The sequence below is a fragment of the Adiantum capillus-veneris genome, chromosome 3 (genome assembly GCF_014529385.1).
Source record: "Adiantum capillus-veneris isolate H3 chromosome 3, ASM1452938v2, whole genome shotgun sequence".
Taxonomy (NCBI): domain Eukaryota; kingdom Viridiplantae; phylum Streptophyta; class Polypodiopsida; order Polypodiales; family Pteridaceae; genus Adiantum; species Adiantum capillus-veneris.
In genome coordinates this window covers 62,373,534-62,393,980 of record NC_140933.1, presented here as the reverse complement: position 1 = coordinate 62,393,980, position 20,447 = coordinate 62,373,534, and positions in this window count along the sequence as shown.

Genomic DNA, 20,447 nt, shown 5'->3' with positions numbered 1-20,447 from the left:
CTTGGTTGATGAAACAAGCGTATGTTTGAATGTGTGGAGCATCTGAACGTGGAAGCCTAAAAAAGGAAGGTTGTATCTTAGAGTGCTCAATAGAAGATAATTACTATATAAAGGAGCCATTTTTAGAGCTAATTGAACCCTTTGGATGGGAATAGATATTGGCAACTCTAGATGTGAGTGTAAATGACCTAATACCTATGAACTTTTGTGATGAGAATGGCTATGACATACCTCCTTATTTTATGATAAAAGTGATGAAGAGAGATAATGAAATTTATGAGCATGAAAGCAGAAAATGTGATACAGATAGCTATCTCATGGAGCATGATACAAAAGTGCAAATGAAGGAAGAAAAGCCACCACGCAGTATGTCATTATCAACATACCTGAAGAATCAAAAAAAGTTGTATCAAAGAAGCTGACGTTAGAAAGTGCACAATTGACATCAGATGAAGAAGCAGTGTCACCAAGCTCCACATTAGATGCTCAACAAACTCAAGATCAAAAAATAACATCGAGAAGACAAAAAATACAATGTCTCCGACAGTGATCAAATTCAAGGTATGTGGAGAAATAGGACTCAAAATCACATGTGTAATTGTGATCGATCCTTATGCAACAAGGAATCTAATGACTTATGGAACGTGGATAATGATGGGAAATCCATCAATCAAAGAGCTAGATGAATATTGCATACAAGTTCAAAAGCACTATTATTAGCTTTGTGGCAGAAACCATACTCAAGTTGAGTATTGGGGAGTTCAAAGATGCTTTCTACATAATCGACTCCCATCACATCAAAGAGAGCATGGTCCTGACTAAAAGCTGGATGAATGTCTTTCTTTGACAACAACAAAAAGCTTCAACAACAACAACATCAAAAGCCCTAGCAGAACCTCAAGTCCATTTAAAAAAAGAGCAACTAATTATAGTAAACAAAGGTAAATCTAAAGCAAACACCGAAGTAGATCAACCTCACAAGACGACTTTACCTTCAACAAACCTGCATCAAAATTCCTACATAGCCTCTACATCAAAAGCCAAACCATTGTCAATGCAATGGAAACCAAAGCAAAAAATTTATCAACCAAAATTTCCATCACAAAAAATCCTCCAAAAACAAGCCAACGAGAATCAACCAAGTGTTGGTATCCAAAGAGCACATCAAGGTCAAACAGCCAGTTTGGATACACCAATCACAAAGTCAACCTCAAAAATTGAAGGTAATAGGGTGGGTAGCATCAAATGAGTCAATCACTGCTCACAACTACTTTCAAGGAAACACTAATAATTGCGCCAAAAAGCCTAAAGTAATAGCCTGAGCTACTCACCTCAACCAAAGAGTTCTCCAAAGCGCAAGCCAAGCTATCAAAAAAAGACAAACACATCAAGCAAGAGAAAGAACAACTGCAATAGGCAAAAGAAGAGACCTTCAAAGAAACAAGCAATGCCAAAAGTGTGGGTACCAAAGTCAAAGTCTAACCAAGGTACCCAACAATGACATATGGAGCAATGACTGATTCCGATCAAGCTACTCGAAGCACAAGTATTTTATACAGGTAACACTCAAATATGGTTACCAAAAATTATAGCTCAACCTGAAACAACGATAACCAGTCAGGAAACACAAGGCTCCACCCAAAGGCAAGAATTCAAAAGGAAAAGCCAACAGCCAATCACAACTGAGGGAGCTACAACCTCTAGATGGATACCTCGTCTTCTTCAATTACAAAAGCAAGGCTTTTACAACAGTAATCATCAGGTCTAGATACCAAAGTCTAGTGTCCATCAAGTCATCAAGCAAAAGGACCAAATACAAAGGACTATCAACACAGGGACCAAACACAAGGAGGGTTCCAAAATTGCTAGTGGAAACTCAATCACAAAGAACCCACAAACATATTCAATCACTCCGCATGGGAGATAAAGCAACGGCTCTATCAGTCCCCTACTACAATCATGGAACTTGTTTCACAATGCAATATCAACATGCGATAGACAAATCAAGAGACACAACATATGCCAACCTTCTAGAAAAACTGGTGGCATTCAAAGACCAACACAACGAAAAAGACCTCAAGAACCTATGGAATTGGGTTTTTGGCCTTGAACAGGTATGCCCAAGTTGCCACTAAAAACACAGGGCATAAAAGCCAGAGTCGGGTAGATAAGCCACTAAATGAGTGAGGCGTTGGTCCCAAAGCTTCATGTAATATTCTCTGTGGTCTAAGAGTCTTAGCTATTCTAGGTAATTCCCAAGCTGGAAGAGTTGAGCATATTTATGTCGTGTTGTTCATGCTAGTATAGGTGAGCATAAGAGTCGAAATCTATGTAATTTAAGTTTGGTAAAGTGAAGGAGGAAGTCCAAAAGACAGTCACGCACTGAGCACAATGAGGCATGAGAAGGTTCTACATTGAAAACCCTTCTTGGAAATGTGGAAGCTATTATGATGTCTTTTGATGTCACATGTGCTACACTTGTTCCTTGAAGCACCCATCAACTCCATCTTTCACACTGCATGTTCTTATATGACAAATATCGTGTATGCATATAGAGTGTCCCAGACTTAGCACTTGTATTGGGCACTCTTCCTTTGTTTCTCTCAAGCACTCACCTTGCATGATAGGCACTTCAAGGATAACTGCTCAACTCCAATAAGAGCATGTAACAAAGGCATTTTTTTCCTACTGGATTTTTTCCCTTCGATCATCTAGGTTTTAGACCGTAGTCTAGAAACACTCATCACCATCCTCTTGTATATATTCCTCCTACATCAACAATAAGGACATAATACCCATATCATTCATCGAAGGATTTGAGCAGTAGCTGTAGGTCTTCACATGCTTATCAAGAGCAACTCTTAACTTCAAGGACAACAAAAAAGCTATAGCAAATTGATGATGACATACAACACCAACAAACAAGAAATGACAAATTCAACAAGAGAACTCTCAAAAACAACCATAAGGAGCTCAATAGTGCTGAAATTAGTGAAATATTGCCGAATACCAAGAGCGGTTCCATCATCAAGTCAACGACAAAGACAAGCCCCGAGACAAGCACATCAAACGCCATTTTCACGGCCAAAAGTGGCAACAAGGAGGAGAATGAGCAACAAGATGCAAAGTTGCCTTGATAATTGAATTTGAACGCACGCATCAACCAAAACACAGGATATATGAACCACTCAAGGAAGGGGGGAACATCATCAACAATAAAGCACTTCGACAACCCTACTGACCAAGATTCACACGGTCGTGCCAAGGGACAATACGAGCTAGGAAGAGGGGAATGTTAGCAGATTCACTATACAAGCATCCACCTAGCCGGACACTTAGCCGAACACCACATTTGTACTCTTTTATTTTTCCGAGCTAGTGTAGCTACACTGTGTGTAAATCCTGACTTCAGAGTAGCACATCGATTCCCTGAGTTGTAATTCTGTCATGATAAGTGTAAAGGCCCATGTGACTCGGCCACTGGCCATTTAGAAAGCCCTAGGTATAAAAGTCAATAACCTTAATGTGAAAGGAGGCTTATCTTTTGAGAAGAAAGATCTCTATTGTACGTATGCTCAAGTGGCTTCTTAGCTCCAACTTGTAATCCACATAACTAATAATTGGGCAATATGTTCCTCTTTCCATGCTATTTCAAGCAAGTATAAGCATTGTCACTTCTATTGCGGTTTGTAACTACGTGTCTATGAGCCTAATCTACGGATTTGAGTGCTTAAATCACTATTTTTTGATGTTTTTGACCATAGAAGAGTGTTCCTAGACCTTAAGGAAACCTTTTTGGATACGTTTGTTGCAGTTTTAGGACCTTGATCATGATGGATTGTGATTTTGTTACCTTGCCAGATTGCGACCACCACAGACTTGGCGTGATGACCTAGAATGGTGAGAAAGGACATAGGCAAATTTCTTGATCTAAGAGTGTTGGTTTGCTTGTTGAGTTTGATGTGTTTGCTTCTTAGGTTCACTTCTTGAGGACTGACAACCTCAAAGAGTCTTCGTGCCCCATCCAAGTTACTTTCTTGAGTATTGACATATTATGTTAGTGCCAGATAGTTCTACTACAAATGTCCGTCGCGAAGACCCACTAACAACATGGGATATAGGGGGCCTATATTTAGCAGGCCAAGGCCCTATATTAGGCATGGTTGGGTGGAGATGTGCATGTGCTAGCCCCAGGTAAATATATTGGTATCATAGCTTGTGCACTTTATCGCACGTGTCGGAGGCTAGGAACTTTCCAAAACACCGTGTGCGAGCCACGAATGGCTGCAAGTACACAACTAGACAATCCTAACAAGCTCAAAGGGACAATGGTGTGTCACTCACCGCTCAATGCTTCCGTCGTGAAGGATCATGTGCTGCAAAGAAGAAGGAGTTGTTGTCATCACCGCGCTCAACCGCCTCGCCGCCGCCGCAATGCTCTCTCTCTCTCTCTCTCTCTCTCTCTCTCTCTCTCTCTCTCTCTCTCTCTCTCTCTCTCTCTCTCAAGCACACACACACACACACCCTTGAGTACACGAAGGAGAAGAAGATAGAGGTATAGCAAGAGAATTTCTTAGCATACACCTCAAAGAATGAGGATTTCAGGTCAAAATAGACCTTTTATAAGAGTTTGACCCATTCACACATGGGCGCCCACAGTGGGCCGATCATAGTAAAAATCGTGTAAAAATGGAATAAGTGGTGCGTCTCTCATCGGCGATCACCTACACACCTATTGGACCACCAAGCCCAGTCCATGACTCAATCAAATAAATAATAAGGTGTCCGTCGAAGGGTGATAGGGTGTCTATGAGGGTTAACATGTCCCCCTTCCTGATGTAGATTCCATCCTTGAAAGGTAGTGAGATGAAGCCCGTTCGTCGAGGTGGAAGATCATTTGAGATTGAATGTCCTTGAACTTCTTGAAATACTACAAAATCAACCAAAATTGGCACAATAATTGCATTCTTATATACAATGAAAAAGCATATGCAGTGAATAGGCACACAAATTGATTGATAACAAAATATTAAACAATTCGTCAGCAGTAAACATTAAAATGTTATATAATCAAATACATAAGCACTTATAAAGGTAAAAAATAAACAAGTATGGGGTCGCTAATTCAATGGTCGAGAGGTACTAGAGGTCAACTATTAATACCATGGGCAAACTTCTCAATTCTCTCTGGTCAATTAAGCTGTTTAATCACGAGAGCAATGTATTTCATGTCCGAGGGCTGACTAGAGGCTATACCTAGAAGACCTTCTAGTTAAGCTACGTTAAAAGGAATTGCTTATGAAATCATCACCTGAATTATTTCTTTTTCTTTGACTCCCCAAAGTTTTTTCACATTGATTCAATTTATGAAGAGTATGCTTATTTTGTATGCCTTGGGCTTTTTGCTTTTCAATTAAAAGCGCCCATACTGGGAACCTCTAGGGCTCTAGTATCATGGACAATAGTGAAGTACCAAATTAAGATTTTACATTCTTGGCACTTTTGTTTGTTTGTTTTTCATTGCCTTTCAATTTTGTAACTTTGGGGGGTCATATTGACATTGTTACCCTCCCTATGCTCATCACAATAGTAAACTCCCTTTATAATACTTAAGCTAAAGGTCAATAGGGATTAAGCCCACTAGAAAGCAATAGTACATTGCATCCAATACTTCCTAAATTGGATTAAAAACCTAAAGTAACCATTAACAATTATGAAGGCTTTTCGCATGGTATTAAGAGAAGATCTCTAACACCTAACCTGGTAAAACTAGCTTAGTCAGACTGCTTGATTCATAAACCTAGATAAGGGAATATGACAAAAAAATTATATTGAACTTAATGTCTAATCTAAGAAAATGTGTTGAATATTGTGCTACCAATCACATTTGAAGCAGACAAACATGGATGCTAAAAAAAGACAGGAGGCAATGGTAATGGGCAAAAAACACCTGTTCATGTTGATGATCTTGGTCGATTCGAAGAGTGAACGAGACAAAGATTCCATGAAGTTCAAAATTGCAATTCTACAATGCATTCCTATGCACACTAGAAAACACAAGGAATACCTCTAGGAGGAGTCACATCAGTGGGAAGATGCATCAACCTTTATTGAACACAATCAAAACAACCTAAAGAACCCTAACCTAATTATTTGCACCCCCCTAGAGGGTCAAGGAAATAGGATATTGAATAGATGGGTGGGTAGACCTAAGTCTAAAACCCTATCCTTGTCATCGTTGAGAAAAACAAAGTCATCCATGAGACCATACGTGCCATCTGTGTAATCATGTAAATCTTCCTCATCATTAGATGCACGTATGTTCACTAAAAATATCACTAGGTGTCTATAGTCATCTTGGTCCAAAGGGTAAGCTTGTGCAATTGACGAGACGTTCTCTACTAAGTAGGGATCAATCGTGGTCAAGAGACGTATCAGCCATTCTAATTCCTCAAAATTCTTCACACACGCTATCATATCTACTAAACCCCATTCACACGCAAGCACTGGGTAGATTATGTAAAACACTTGTGAAAAGTAAAGAGGATACCTCTTACCAAGGTAGGAGTGGATGACTCTAGCGTACTAGCCATATTTATACACACAGATAGATGTTGGTTAGTGTGTGCAAATATTATAAGATTCATGTACTAGAATTTATAGGTATCTAGCTTTTTGTTTGGTGGCACTTGCTCTTTTACTTTTTTATTTTTATTTTTTGAGTATATTACTATATCTATACATTCCGTAAGATTGGGAGATTGAGATGTCAGGGAGGAAGGTTAAGAGGGAAGCAAGTGAATGATGGATATCAACAAACACTCCCCCCTTCCTTGGGTAGATCACACCTTTTGGAACGATGTCGTCACCTTTTGAAACCAATTGTTCTAAGTTGTTATGGGTTAAGACTTTGACCAATAGTTTTTGACCGCCCTAGGAGTTTTATCTAGTTGCAAAAGGGTGGTAAGGTACTCTCCCATGGTTTCACTTGCAACGTTGTTGTAGGTGGTGAACTTACAACAGGAGGTGAAAATTCTTTCTTGTTTGTATGGATATGTACAATGGTAGGTGGAGGTTGTGTCGAAGGTTGTATTTTTGTATATGAACTACATGAAGAGCAAGAAGCTTCATTTGTTTTTTCTATGTTTGAGCTAAGCGAAACAAGCCTTTCTCGCTTGGTCCCCAAACTAGCTCCGAATCAGATGTATAGTGTTCTGTGACCTTTCCCTTCCCACGATCTTCAATCGGCTTTATCGTTACATGATTTGACTCACATGGGTCTATAGATGACAAGTAAGAACACATTTTACTTTTAGGCACCCAGATTTGATAATTCCCTTCATAGTAGCGTGGGCTTCCAATAATCGTTTAGGAATCCAACGCAACGTTTTCATACCTTACTTGGAGCGAGTGGGGTGTCTTTTACAAGGCTTATGTTTTTTAGAGTTAGAAATGGTCTCTAAAGAAGCTTTAGGGACCCATTTGTATGTTTTCTTTGTTATATTGTGATGGGTCTTATGTGTCTCACTTTTTGTTTCAACTACAAGAGTTAAAGCTCTAGAGGGTTGGGCCATAGGTACATATGACTCAACCTCTTGGACATGCACTGTTTTGGGTTGTATTTTCTTGGGAGGCGATATGTCAGGGACTATTGCTTGAGTGGAAGGGCTAAGAGTTGGTTTTTGTGTTGTGACACTCCCAGTCCCCCAATGAATAGTGCATTTGGTTTCTATCATCCACGTGCGTCCTAGGTTTATATGGCCTTCCATAGTTCCAGCAAGCATGACCAAAAAGTCTTGAGCACACCCAATAGCAAAGTTCGATGCATCAATATGCACATGGAAAATTACAATCCAATCGGGCACTTGTAGGATGGGAGCACTTGTTAAGTACTTTTCAATAACTTAGATAGGCATGGTCACACTCCACGGTCTAGTGGAACTCAATAAGAAGCTTGTACAATGGGCGAGCTATCTCGGCAAAGTTTAAAATAAACCGTCGGTAATAACCAACATGGCCCATGAACCTGTGAACTTCTTTATAGTTTGTAGGTGGTGGCAAATTAGCAATGGCTTTAATTTTTCTCTCATCTGTGAAAATCCCATTTATGGACACTATACTATGCCCTAAAATGACTCCATGTTTAATCCAAAATTGGCATTTGAAAGGGTTTTTGAGATGCGATACAATCTGCACTTTTCAAACACTTTTTGTAAACATGATAGATATTCTTTCCAAGAAGAATAAACACAAAGGTCATCTAAGAAAGCTTCGCCAAACTCCCTCAAATATTTCCTAAAAGCAATGTTTATCAATCTTTGGAAGGTAGCAGGGACATTGGTTAAGCCAAAAGCCATAACACAAAATGCGAACACTCCAAATTCGGTTATAGAAGCAGTTTTAGCTTGGTTCTCTAGTGCAATTGTCATTTGATTGTATCCAAAGTACCCATCTAAAAAGCTAGAAGCTTCCTTCCCTGCAACTCTTTCAAGCATATGTTCCGAATATGGCAAGGGGTAATGGTCTCTCCTAGTGTCGTCATTGACCTTCTTGAGATCCACGCACACTTTGAGTTTCCCATTCTTTTTAGGCACAATAACTATTGGAGACACCCATTCTAAGTGCTCAATAGGGTATATAAATCCGCATTTTATAAACTTTTCAATTTCTTCTTTAACAATCCTTGCATACTTAGGATTCATTAGGTAGGGTCGTTACTGGACTGGTTTAGCCATGCTATTCATGGGAATTGTGTTGCACCACGAAAGGTGGAACACCTTTCATATCATGGTATGTCCAAGAAAATATATCCTTGAATTCCTTGAGAAGCTCTTTAAGTACATATTTCTCAGTCTCTGTCAGATCATGGGCAATGAAGACAGGTTTGGACTCCTCACCTGGGTTTGCTAACTCTATTTCCTTAACTATCACTAAACCATCATAGACTCCATTACTCCCATTGATAGGTGTTTGTTGGGCCTTTGTATACACAACCTTACGCTCCTCCGTGGTGTAGGGTTTGAAATGCTCAGGTGCAAGATGTAAGTCTGTGGAGTCTTGTTGTTCTGTGGACTGTGATTTCTCTTCCGCTTCCTTTTGTTGTTGAGCTAGCTCTCGATTTAGTCGTCTCCTTATAGTACGGCTCAACTTTGGCTTCTCGATAGCCTCTAACTGTGCACTGTCAATGGGTTGTGGATTGCACCACATGATGCTTTGAAAATATTCACCCCAGTTATCTACCAACTTTCGATGAGCATCACATGCCCCCATATAATTAAGCCATTCTACGGTAGATTTCTTTTCATTTATTCTAGCACACGCATTTTCTCGATATCGTTGCCTCTTATATCTCTTACTCTTCTTGTCTAATTTTTTATTATGGCCGATCTCTAGTGAAGATTCACTAGATGAATCGCTACTCGTGTCTTCTCCTCTCCGAGATAGGTTGTCATCTTGGGTACCCCTAGGCCCTGAATGCTTTGTCCCCGCATTTGCACCAATATTTAACTCAGATTCTTGGTTCACAAAGTCCATCTCAATTGATGATTCTGAATCCGAATGATGTGGGCTATAGTCTTTTGAGACGCTACTAGTTCTAATGCCAATCAAGCCTTCATCTGGTAGGTCATCAAAAGCTATGTGCATTTCTCCTATCATATTTAAAGGTACAAGTGGTGGCATTTCATCCCCCTCAGGTGTTACCCAGGTCATCCCCCTATTTCCCCAAGTATCTATGGTTGCTGCTAGGTGGACCCAATCCACATTATTAGACTCGGTCATCCCAGGTAGAACATCCATATAAGGGGAATCTCCCCAACGTTAGTGTCCTTTTTACATGTGTAACAATACTGCAATGCGGGTGAGTGAACTGTGGTGTCAGATCTATGATCGATTATAAATCTATTTCCTAAAGGATGTGCTTGACCAATTATTTCTCAACTTGAATGACAGAGTCTTGGAACTACAAGTAGACATGGTTTTTAGACCAATCATGCACCATTTTTGCTTCCCTCATGAAAGGATGTCCTAAGATCATCTCAGATGACATAGTGTGCTTGGAAAAATCCATAACAATGAAGGTATGCATTATTTTGTCTCCAAAGACCTTGATCTTGAGATCCTCTAGCATCCCAATAGGTTTAACAATAGTCCCATTGGCCATCTTTATCGCTATGTTTGTAGTCCCAAGGTGAGGTCTTCCCATAGATTCCCATCAACTTTTAGTTATAATGCTAACCCCAGCACCACCATCAAGGATTCCCTTCACAGTTAATCCCTTGGTAGTGATTGGTATGGTCGCATTGGATTCATCGCCTTCAAAGTATTGTCCGAACTTGTTAACATGTATTTCAACAACAGAATTCTCATCTAGGTTGGGTTGTGGATCTAAATGTTCCTCCTCCATTGGCACCTCCCAAACTCCATCCATCTGTGAAAATTGTGGTAGCCCGACTTTCAGTTTTCCATTGAGGAAAGCTCAAAGAGCTAAGAATAGCTCAGGGTCTCCATATAGTTTGGAAATGATGGTGGTTCTAACTTCTGAAGCCATGAAATCCATCAATTTGGCAATATTTAACGGCACTTTTTGGGATTCGGTCCCTTGACATGGGAAAGATGGGATCTCTATTTCTTCGATAGGGTCAGGTAATCCATCTATAAACATTCTCTCCAACAAGAAGTTTTTGCGTAGGGAACATTGTGTATGTAATCTACATCTGCCTAGGTGTTGGCTCTAGATCCCTTTGGGTCTCTTCTACAAAACTCCTTAATTGCTTGACTTGCTCGATCTCCTCTGTAGGGTTTGGGTAAGTTCCTATCTTTTTCTTGGGTCCAGGCCATTGTGGCTCATGATTATCTTCCTTGTTTGTTTCTTTCCTAGTGGTTGTTTTAGTCTCCATGGTCTCATTGAATCAAAATCCGCTTCAACATCGTTCATATATATGGGATCGTCACTAGTCCCTATGTTGGTCTTTGAATTGAGGTCTGACTTTGCTGTTTTTTGCGATCTCTTCCTTCGTGTTTTCTTCTTCTTCTAAGATTGGGCAATTGATGTTGTGTCTCTTTCTTCAAAGATATAATTTTGGTTTTGGAGCATCGATCGTGTGAATACATTTACTAGTACCACATGTGTACTTTGTGATAGTTCCTCGGTAACCTCAATTAAGTTCAATGGAATGCATGATCTTTGGTGCATTTGGATTATTAGGACATTGGGCAATCAAATGGTGTATGCCACAATGATTACACATGAGTATCGGCATTGTAGATGTGCTCACTTGATTGGTTTGCATTAGTGTCTCATTATTTTATCGTCTAATAGGACACTCGGCTACATGATGTGGACCTCCACACTCATAGCATTGAAGAGGTGGCCTCTTGGCAGTGAAATTGATATTTTGGCCTCTTGCCACAAGAGCACCTACTTGAGAGACAGGTTTGACTTGTTCCCAAGAGTCCTCCATGTAGTATTGTGAACTTTCTTCAAGTGCATCAATCCCATAGGCAATATTAGGGTATAACTCTTCCTCACAGCCTTCCAAACAAGCAATAGACATAATATTGCGGTTCTAGCACTGGAGGTGGTAATGGTGTTTTTTGCACAACATTTTGGGCCCTAGGGACCATGTGTTGTGATGGTTATTCAAGAGGTGGGGCCGACATCAATGCAGGCACTCGAGATGTGTCCGTCCATGCTAAGGTTGGTCTATTGGCCATCACACAATTAAATACTATGCAATCCTTGGATTGATGACCATACCTCCCACATGCATTGCAATTCCCATTAAATTTTACTCTAAACGTAGGGCATTCTCTGGTACTATGTGGACCATAGAAAACTAAGCACCATTGTTGCTCCCTTCTTGGATACATATGATTGTTTTATGGAGCGGGATTGTCTCTAAGACTTTCTTGAATGGCCTTGGTGAGATATGCTAAAGTCATCTCAAATATCTTTGGCTCTTTAGCAATAGGCTTTATGGTCATTTGGCTCATGCCCCGATGCTTACAAGCTAGTAGATTTAGGCTCACTAGACACTCTTTCTCCTTGAATCATTAAATTGTCCTCCAATTAAATCGCATTGGTGGTGATTGCTTCCCAAGTGGTGATATCTCTAATGACTAGGCCATTGTAGATATCCTCATGTCGTAGTCCCCTAATGAATCTAGTGAGAAATTGATTATTATTGAAGCACTCATTTGGATTACAACAAGAATTCAAATGCTTCAAGTAACTAATAAGGTCTCTCATTGACTCCCCTTCCTCTCGTTGGGCTTTCTGGATCTAAGATGCTATACCCCAAAGTACTCCCTCTCGTATGTACTCTTTCAAGAACAATCTCTTAAGAGTAGGGTAAATTGTTTTCTCTTCAACTCTTAGGGTTCTATACCAATCCGCAGCCTTCCCACTCAAGGTCAGGCTTAAAGCATTACTCTTATGTAGGTCATTGTGTTCTCCTAGGAAATCGCATATTTGTTCAATTACTTCGAATTTCTTTCTCACATCCTCGTCTCCACTAAATTTTTGTGTGAGATTGGCTATTTGTAGTACCTTACTTCTAGTCTCTCTATCAGACGTGTTACACATATTTTCAGCAATAGATTGATCGATAGCTTGAGCAAATGTTGCTAAGTCACCCAAGTGACTAGGTATAGTGGGGACATGCGCCCTTGAGACTGCATGTGGAATGGGGGTTGGCATCGGGCTTGGCGCATAGGCAACCCTTGGGTTCCAAGTTTGGTATGGTGTTGTGCCATGTGGTGACCAAAGTTCATATGTGTGGCCCTGTGCATAGCAGACATGGGATGTGACATGCTAACATAGGCTGGTGTGGTGTAATTCAAATAAGAGCCTGGATGTTGTGGTTGTGGAGCATAAGTTGTTGAAACAATGGGAGGGGTAGAAGCTACATGAGCACGAGGGCCCATAGGTGTATATGATTGATACACACTTGTAGATACTGTTCTAGGCATTGGGCCACCATGTAGCGGTGCCTTACTAATAAATGAGGTCTGTGGTGTGTTTTTTGTCATGCCCATCACTAGGGTAGGCATGGTAGTTGTGGTGTCATCCAGAGAAAGATGAGATAAACTTAGAAAGGTAAAAAGCTATCACTTGTGGGCTCAGATTGTACTGAGACCCCTAGCAAAACAACATATGGAGGATCCATCGAACTTACCGAGGGAGTTTCCATTTGCGATAAAGTTGGTTGCTTAGCCTTCCCTGTATCCAAGAATCTCATGAGACCCATTGAAAGCATGTGGATCCCTTTGTTCTGCCTCTCCAGCTCAATAACCCTATGGATGACATCACAAACTCTCTATTGTTGCTCCTCTACGCTAGTAGTACTTGATGTGGATTGCACGACATCTAATCAACCCACGTGGTAGGTGTGACATGTGTATAGGTCAGTTAAAGTCTTCGTTTATAGTTCATACTCTAGTTTTCATTTAGAAACACTCCGTCCATGATTGAGGTGCTAGGGGTGTCCTTTGAACTAGATGATGCAATGTGTCTCTCTATGGGTTGACCCTTAGTGGTTGCTAATTCAGGACCACTCGATTGCTCGCCCAGCATGGATGTTGACATAGGGGCCTTTGGTTTTAGCTCTCTCCATTGCTCTACCTTGTGTAGGATCTTGATTTCCTTTTCCCTAGCCACAATGATATATCGCTCAACCTCTTGCACTTCGGCAAGGCTTCTACTATTAGGTAATATAACCTCAGAGGGGAATAGCTCTGAAGAGTCAGCGGGTGCAGTGAATGGAGTATTCACATGCACACTCTCCGGGAGCATGGGGTCTACATTGGTCTCATAAATGGTGAATTTACTTCCCCGCCCCCTTCATTTACATCGCTACCTCCATGTTCAGAGCGAGTATCTCTACTCAAAGTCTCTTTCAAGTAGCTAAACACGCTCGGCCCGGATCGTGGGACAATGGCATGCATGTCTTGGCTTGAACTATTGAGATTATACATCGGGTAACCTTCCATGGTGTCGTAGTCAGAGGAAGAGTCACTAGATGCAATACGTGGGTCCTGAGTGGTACTACCTTGGGTTCTCGTTGAGGGCCTAGAGCCTAATGTGGAGGAATAATGAGTGCCCGCGTAAATAGAGACACTCTCTATGTGATCGTCCTCTAGCACATGACCAGAGCGTAGACACATGTGACCTTAACACTCTAGAAGTGCTGGTGAGTGCCCATGAAGGCTGCTCACCTAGGTTTTTAGGTGTTTACCACCCAAAAATTTTATTATTTTTTGTCCTTTTTTCTAACCAATCCATGGAATATAGCTTGTAATAGCTCAAAACAAGCGTCTTGGTTAGAAAGACTTGTCGTGCATTACAACCCGCAATTCGGTTACTTAAAGCCCTCAAAATCCTATAAATAGTCTTTTCCTAGTCGAGAAGAAGGCTAAAATAAGTAAGTTCGAAGGGTAAGTGTGAAGGGAATGGTGGAGGACTTGAGGAACTTGTCCATGCCCTCACTTGAGGTGTTAGTCTCTCTATATTTAGTAGTGTTTATACTATATCAGAAGACTGAGGATTGAGGCTTGGGCCCGCCGGCCCAAGCCTCAGTAGGTGTTAGTCTCTCTATATATAGTAGTGTTTATACTATATCAGAAGACTGAGGACTGAGGCTTGGGCCCGCCGGCCCGAGCCCGAGCACGGGCTTGGGGAAGATCTCTATCCTTCCTTTTAAGATGAATTTTTTTAATTTTTTCTTTTGTTTTTGATTTTTTTTTGTCTCAAATTTTTTGAGCATTTATTTATTTATTTATTTTTTAACTTGTTTATTTTATTTTTTTACAAAAAACTTTTTTGTGGATAATGTTGCGCGTGGGCACCGAGCTCACGCACGTACACAGCTATCCCTGGTAGCTTTGTCTAACTTGTATGCAACTAACAGAGCTAATTAACACTAATTATCTCTGCTCACACACTGCCTAACATATAGTAAACTACACACTGACCGAACAGCCAACCTTCTCACTGTCTACTGTATTATTTTATTTTTTTACAAAAAACTTTTTTGTGGATAATGTTGCGCGTGGGCACCGAGCTCACGCACGTACACAGCTATCCCTGGTAGCTTTGTCTAACTTGTATGCAACTAACAGAGCTAATTAACACTAATTATCTCTCCTCACACACTGCCTAACATATAGTAAACTACACACTGATCGAACAGCCAACCTTCTCACTGTCTACTGTATTACTCACTATCTATTGCACATTATAGATCTAAACACTAACTAACAAACCTGCTAACACTTGCACATTACAGCCACTTAGCAGATCCAACAAACACCTGCACATTTCAACACTAACAGATTCTACCAGACCTGCTAAACCTACACATTACAGCCACTTAACAGATCTACACAAACTCAGACAAAAGAAAAATCATGTAAAAATGGACTAAGTGGTGCACCTCTCATCGGTGATCACCTACACATCTATTGGAACGCCAAACCCGGTCCATGACTCAATCAAATAAATAATAAGGCGTCCGTCAAAGGTGATACGGTGTCCGTGAGGGTTAACGGAGCTAGCATTGGAGGAGGGGGAAGAAGCGGCATGGAGGAGTGGCATGGAGCACGTAAAGGCACTTGGCTCTCTCTCTCTCTCTCTCTCTCTCTCTCTCTCTCTCTCTCTCTCTCTCTCTCTCTCTCTCTCTCTCTCTCTCTCTCTCTCTGGTTCCATGGCAGTACAGGACGTAGGAATCAACCCTAGGTCGCATGGGTATGCAAAGCAATGTTCATTAAATCAATTGATAGCAACACCAAAGTGGGTTGCCCAAGGATGAACGACACTTTTTGCTTCTGTATGCAAGGCTAAAAAGATGTGTAGAAAGCGGTGCAAGTGCCTTCTTGTTGTGTTGCATTGCTCCATGAGAATGCCATGGATGTTCAAATCTAGTCCATAATAAAAGGTTAAAGGGGCACCCTTCCTAACTAAGGGTCATAGCCCATGGCAAGGAGCGACAAGTTTAGCAAGTTTGGCAAGCATCGAAAAAAATGGAGCAAAGCCTGTGAAGCTATGCTGCCTCGACATGGATAATTTTTCAGATTTTGATTTGCAATAAATAGAAACTTTTAAGGCTTGGGGATTGTGTGGCTCATGGTCGACGCAGTCAACAACCATGGTTTGAGTAGATCTTTGGGGAAGAGAGCTTCTGGCTATGAGAATCTAGAAGGAAGGTTGGCACATAATCGTATATTGTAGGAAGCCCAAAGGCAAGGCCTACTACTAAAAATGGAAAATATGTTCGGCATGGACAGCTCTTTCTTGGTCAGTGAGAGATCTCTCTATCATGCCTATGCTTGACAAAGGAGGCAAACATGCTCAACATGGGCGACTATTTGTTCTAGTTCATGAATCTAACAAGAGTCTCTCTTTCTTCCTGTCCGATTTTTGGGGTTTGAATATTTTCTAGGGCATGACTACTAGGCAAAGTGTTTCTACACTTGAGATGATCAAATTGTCATGATACGAGTTTCGATGCCTAGGGCAAAGATTCAAGAAAGTCGGTACGCAAGTTCGATTTACAATTTACAATGTTGAACTTATTGCATGTTTCAGCTTTTTCTACAAGATGGCTTGCAAGCAAAGGTTTCTTTGGGTACCAGAAAGGTTTGTTGTCAGAAGTCGTTTGATTAGCTAAGTTTATTGTTCTATCTTCTTTCAATATTGGCTAATCTACGGTACTTTTATTACTACACATGGAGGCGAGGCATGCTTGCAAATCTACACAAATAGCATGCGATAAATGACAAAACCACAAACATGTATACCTGAAAGACCACAGACACACAAAATCCAAAGCGATAATGATAGGAGAGAGACAAAGAGCAAGATAGATCATGAGAGAATGTGCAAGTGCACCTCCTAGAGCGGAGTGCTACACACGCACAGAGAGAGGAGGGGTGAGAAGAGAGAAGAAGAACACAAACACTGGTTGCAATTTCCCCTTGTGCAAGAGTGAGCATTTTCCTCTTTTGCACATATTTACTTATAGATTTCTCGAATGCTCAAAATAGTTACAAACTATCTACCCAACATAAAGTGATCATAGCTCATCAACAATTCTTTAGTAATACAATATCAATAAGCATGCCGTCCTTTTGCACTTTCCATTAACCCCGTATGCTTTTGCCACCTGTCAGTTGCATTAAATAAATATTTTGTCATTTTCATTACATATCTCTCTGTTAGAAAAGCAATTTTCCTCAGTTGCTAAGTCAAGAATATGCAAACCATACTTGTCATAAACAATGGTTAGAATTGTGTGTCAAAAATACAATATATCAAAATAAAAATTCATAAACATTTTCTTATGCCTATCATCATCCACATAGTGGATATTCGAGTGTCCCATACCATGAGAAGGTAGGTCACTTATTTTTTGAAGCAATTATAGCCCATGTACACATGAGACCTTAAGCCAAAGTATAAAAGAAATTTTTGTAAGATTTTGAAAAGTTTGGATTTATTATTGAAAGCAAGTAGATAAAGTTTCTCTGTACGTTGTGTGTTGCCTCTTGCTACTATGTATTCATCTCTTTGCATTGCACCGCTATTCGAATGCACGGTTCTCTAGGGGCCTCTGGATATAGACAAGAGCTTAGCATACGTTCAAACTAGGATAAATAAGGGTAGATAGATTTAATTAAGGTTTAATACACGTAATAATATTGATTAGAGAGAGTTTAAGAGAAAAGACTTCAAATAAGAACGCTATTAATTGATAAGGCAATAAGAAACATAGAATCAAGAATCAAGAGATGCTGTCAACTGACACGTGGTGAAGTTTAAGATTTTTGATTACTCTTTTACAATTCTGTTGCATACGCCCACTTTGATATGCCCTTTGAATTTCAACCCTCGGATCAAAAAAGTCCCCCAAGTTGTGCCACCGTCCAGTTCTTTTGTGCTCTTGACGCTCTTTTTGACCTCCCTTGATACTCAAAAAACTGCTCTGAAGAACAAAACTCAAAGAAAAGAACCCCAAAATTGACTATCTTTTGCTATTTATAAGGAAACTCATCCTTATTGGTAAACTAGGGAACACCGGACACTTATTGCATGGACACTTCTCAATCCGAAGGTTTGCATGTAAATTTCTCCTCTTTGTGATCTTGGGGTGGGGGGGGGCACTAGTGGCGTCCGTTGTGCCCCCTTACATTTTCATGTTTTATTTTTAATTATTTCCCTTATTCTCTATTGCGATTTTACCTCTCTTTCCCACCTTTGGCTGCCCATTTTCTCACCTTGTCCACTTTGTTCGCCCTCTTGAATTGCCTTTAATTCTCTCTCTCTCTCTCTCTCTCTCTCTCTCTCTCTCTCTCTCTCTCTCTCTCTCTCTCATGATCTCCTCCCCTTGCACATGAACCCACCCTTACCTTCCACTAGCGATGTCGCTAGTAGAAGGGGAAGGGGGGGGGGGGGGGGGGGGGGGGGGGGGGTTTCCTTGCTTTTGATTCAAAAGAATGGGCCGCGGGACCTAGCAGACTGCCACCCATCGGCTATCACACAAGCACCACCTCCGCTCACAACCGCTCTGGGGTGCCACCACCACGACAATACATGACCAAAATCATCGATGATGACACCCTATAGTGCCCACAATGCTCGACAGCGCATGAGCAGTGCTAGCCGCCATAGCCACACACACACACACACACACACACACACACACACACACACACACACACACACAGAGTTCCCTCTCCACTTCTACACACTCCCAAATGGTCTTGTTGTGGCCTTTATAGGACAATTTTTGGCTCCAAAAACCCCCATGTGGGATTATACAACCGCCACATGGCAGGCCATCATCTTATGGCCCTCAAGGCTTCAAAAAAAATCACTAACTTGGCTTCAAAAAAAGACCTCCCAATACTGGCCCTTTAGGTTGGCCATAAGTTCTTTCTCATTGCTCCTATGCTCAAGCCATAAAATCCCACTACAACTTCTTTATGTTGACCTCAAGCCGCATAAACCTTGCCACATTTTGGACTTCCCAAGTGCATTTTTCAAGACCGCAAAATGGGGGAAAATCATCTAAAATCATCCCTCGGGCTATTGTCCAAACTTTCCAACTGGTACAAGTCAACCTCCGTGGTTCCAATCAATGCACCATCAATTCCGGCTCACTTTGCATGATGTACCCTACCTTCTTGAACAAGTTCCATAAATCACCGGATGGCACGACTTCCTATCCAACTAAGTGGGCCCACAACTGGCCCTCAATGAATCTTTCACCGCACTTATCTTGCCCATCCTGGCTCTAACTGATGATAGATTAACATGATCCATAATTTAAGCTCTATGCATCTATCACTTCAAACCACCTTTGACCACATGTTCCCATCTGCCTTGTCCGTCTCAGATTTGCAATGCACTCTAGCTTCAAAATTCAATAACTTTCTCATGGGGACTCTGTCTGGTGAGCCGTTTGGACCAGTTTGTAATTTACTTCAAGCACTACAATATCAAGCAAAAAACCCTTACTTTGGACATCTTTAACCTACCATCCCACTTAGCCCACTTTGAAGAACTTTTGGTCTAAAAAACTACATAAAGCATACATCTCCGTCATTGTGATGCCATAAGCAATTCTAACATAGATCACAAATTTGTCAAAGTTCAAAAATACAAGCAAAGCTTTGTTTTTTATCATGTACCTACAAAGCGGCACGGCATCCACCCCCTCTAAACCTACACATCCTCCGATGTGCCAATCTTTAGAGGTTTCCCAAGGCAACAACTTCTTCAGAAGTCACATCTTCATCATCTAATACTTATCTTTGTCCACATTGAAGTCTTTATCTTCAATTTGAAGCTCTTCATTTCTCCTTTTACATAGCTTGACACGCTTACCTACAATTGGCATTTTCAACTCCGTACCATCATTTCACATAACTTGTAGGTAGCATTAGGAAAAGCATGTTTAACCGTATACTTGCCAAACCACCGATTAACCATCTTCCACATAGTTGTATACTAGTTGTGTAAATTTCTATAATAAACAAGAACCCAATCCCCTTCTTGAATATCACATGATGTTAGCCTATGCTGTTTATCCAAAGCCTCCATATTTTTCAAACAAGCACTCTTCAATTTCTCCTTTGCAACTTCAACATCTTTGCTTCTCCTCTCTAGCTATTGAATCCTTAAATCAAGAAAATATTCTCTGCTCATTTCTATATCCCAAGGCAATATACTCCATATAGTCACTGCCTCTTCTAGAGGCATAATAGGCTTCTATCCATATATAGCTCTGGTGACATGCATAACTGTATATGTGTAGTACGGTCCACCCATAAGGCATAAGGAAGTAACCAAGGCCAATCACCAATATGGCCCTTACATGCTTTAGCGAATGCCTTGGCAATGGGAGGATGCCCTCTTTCACTTCTTTTGTTTCCTTCTAGATTGTATG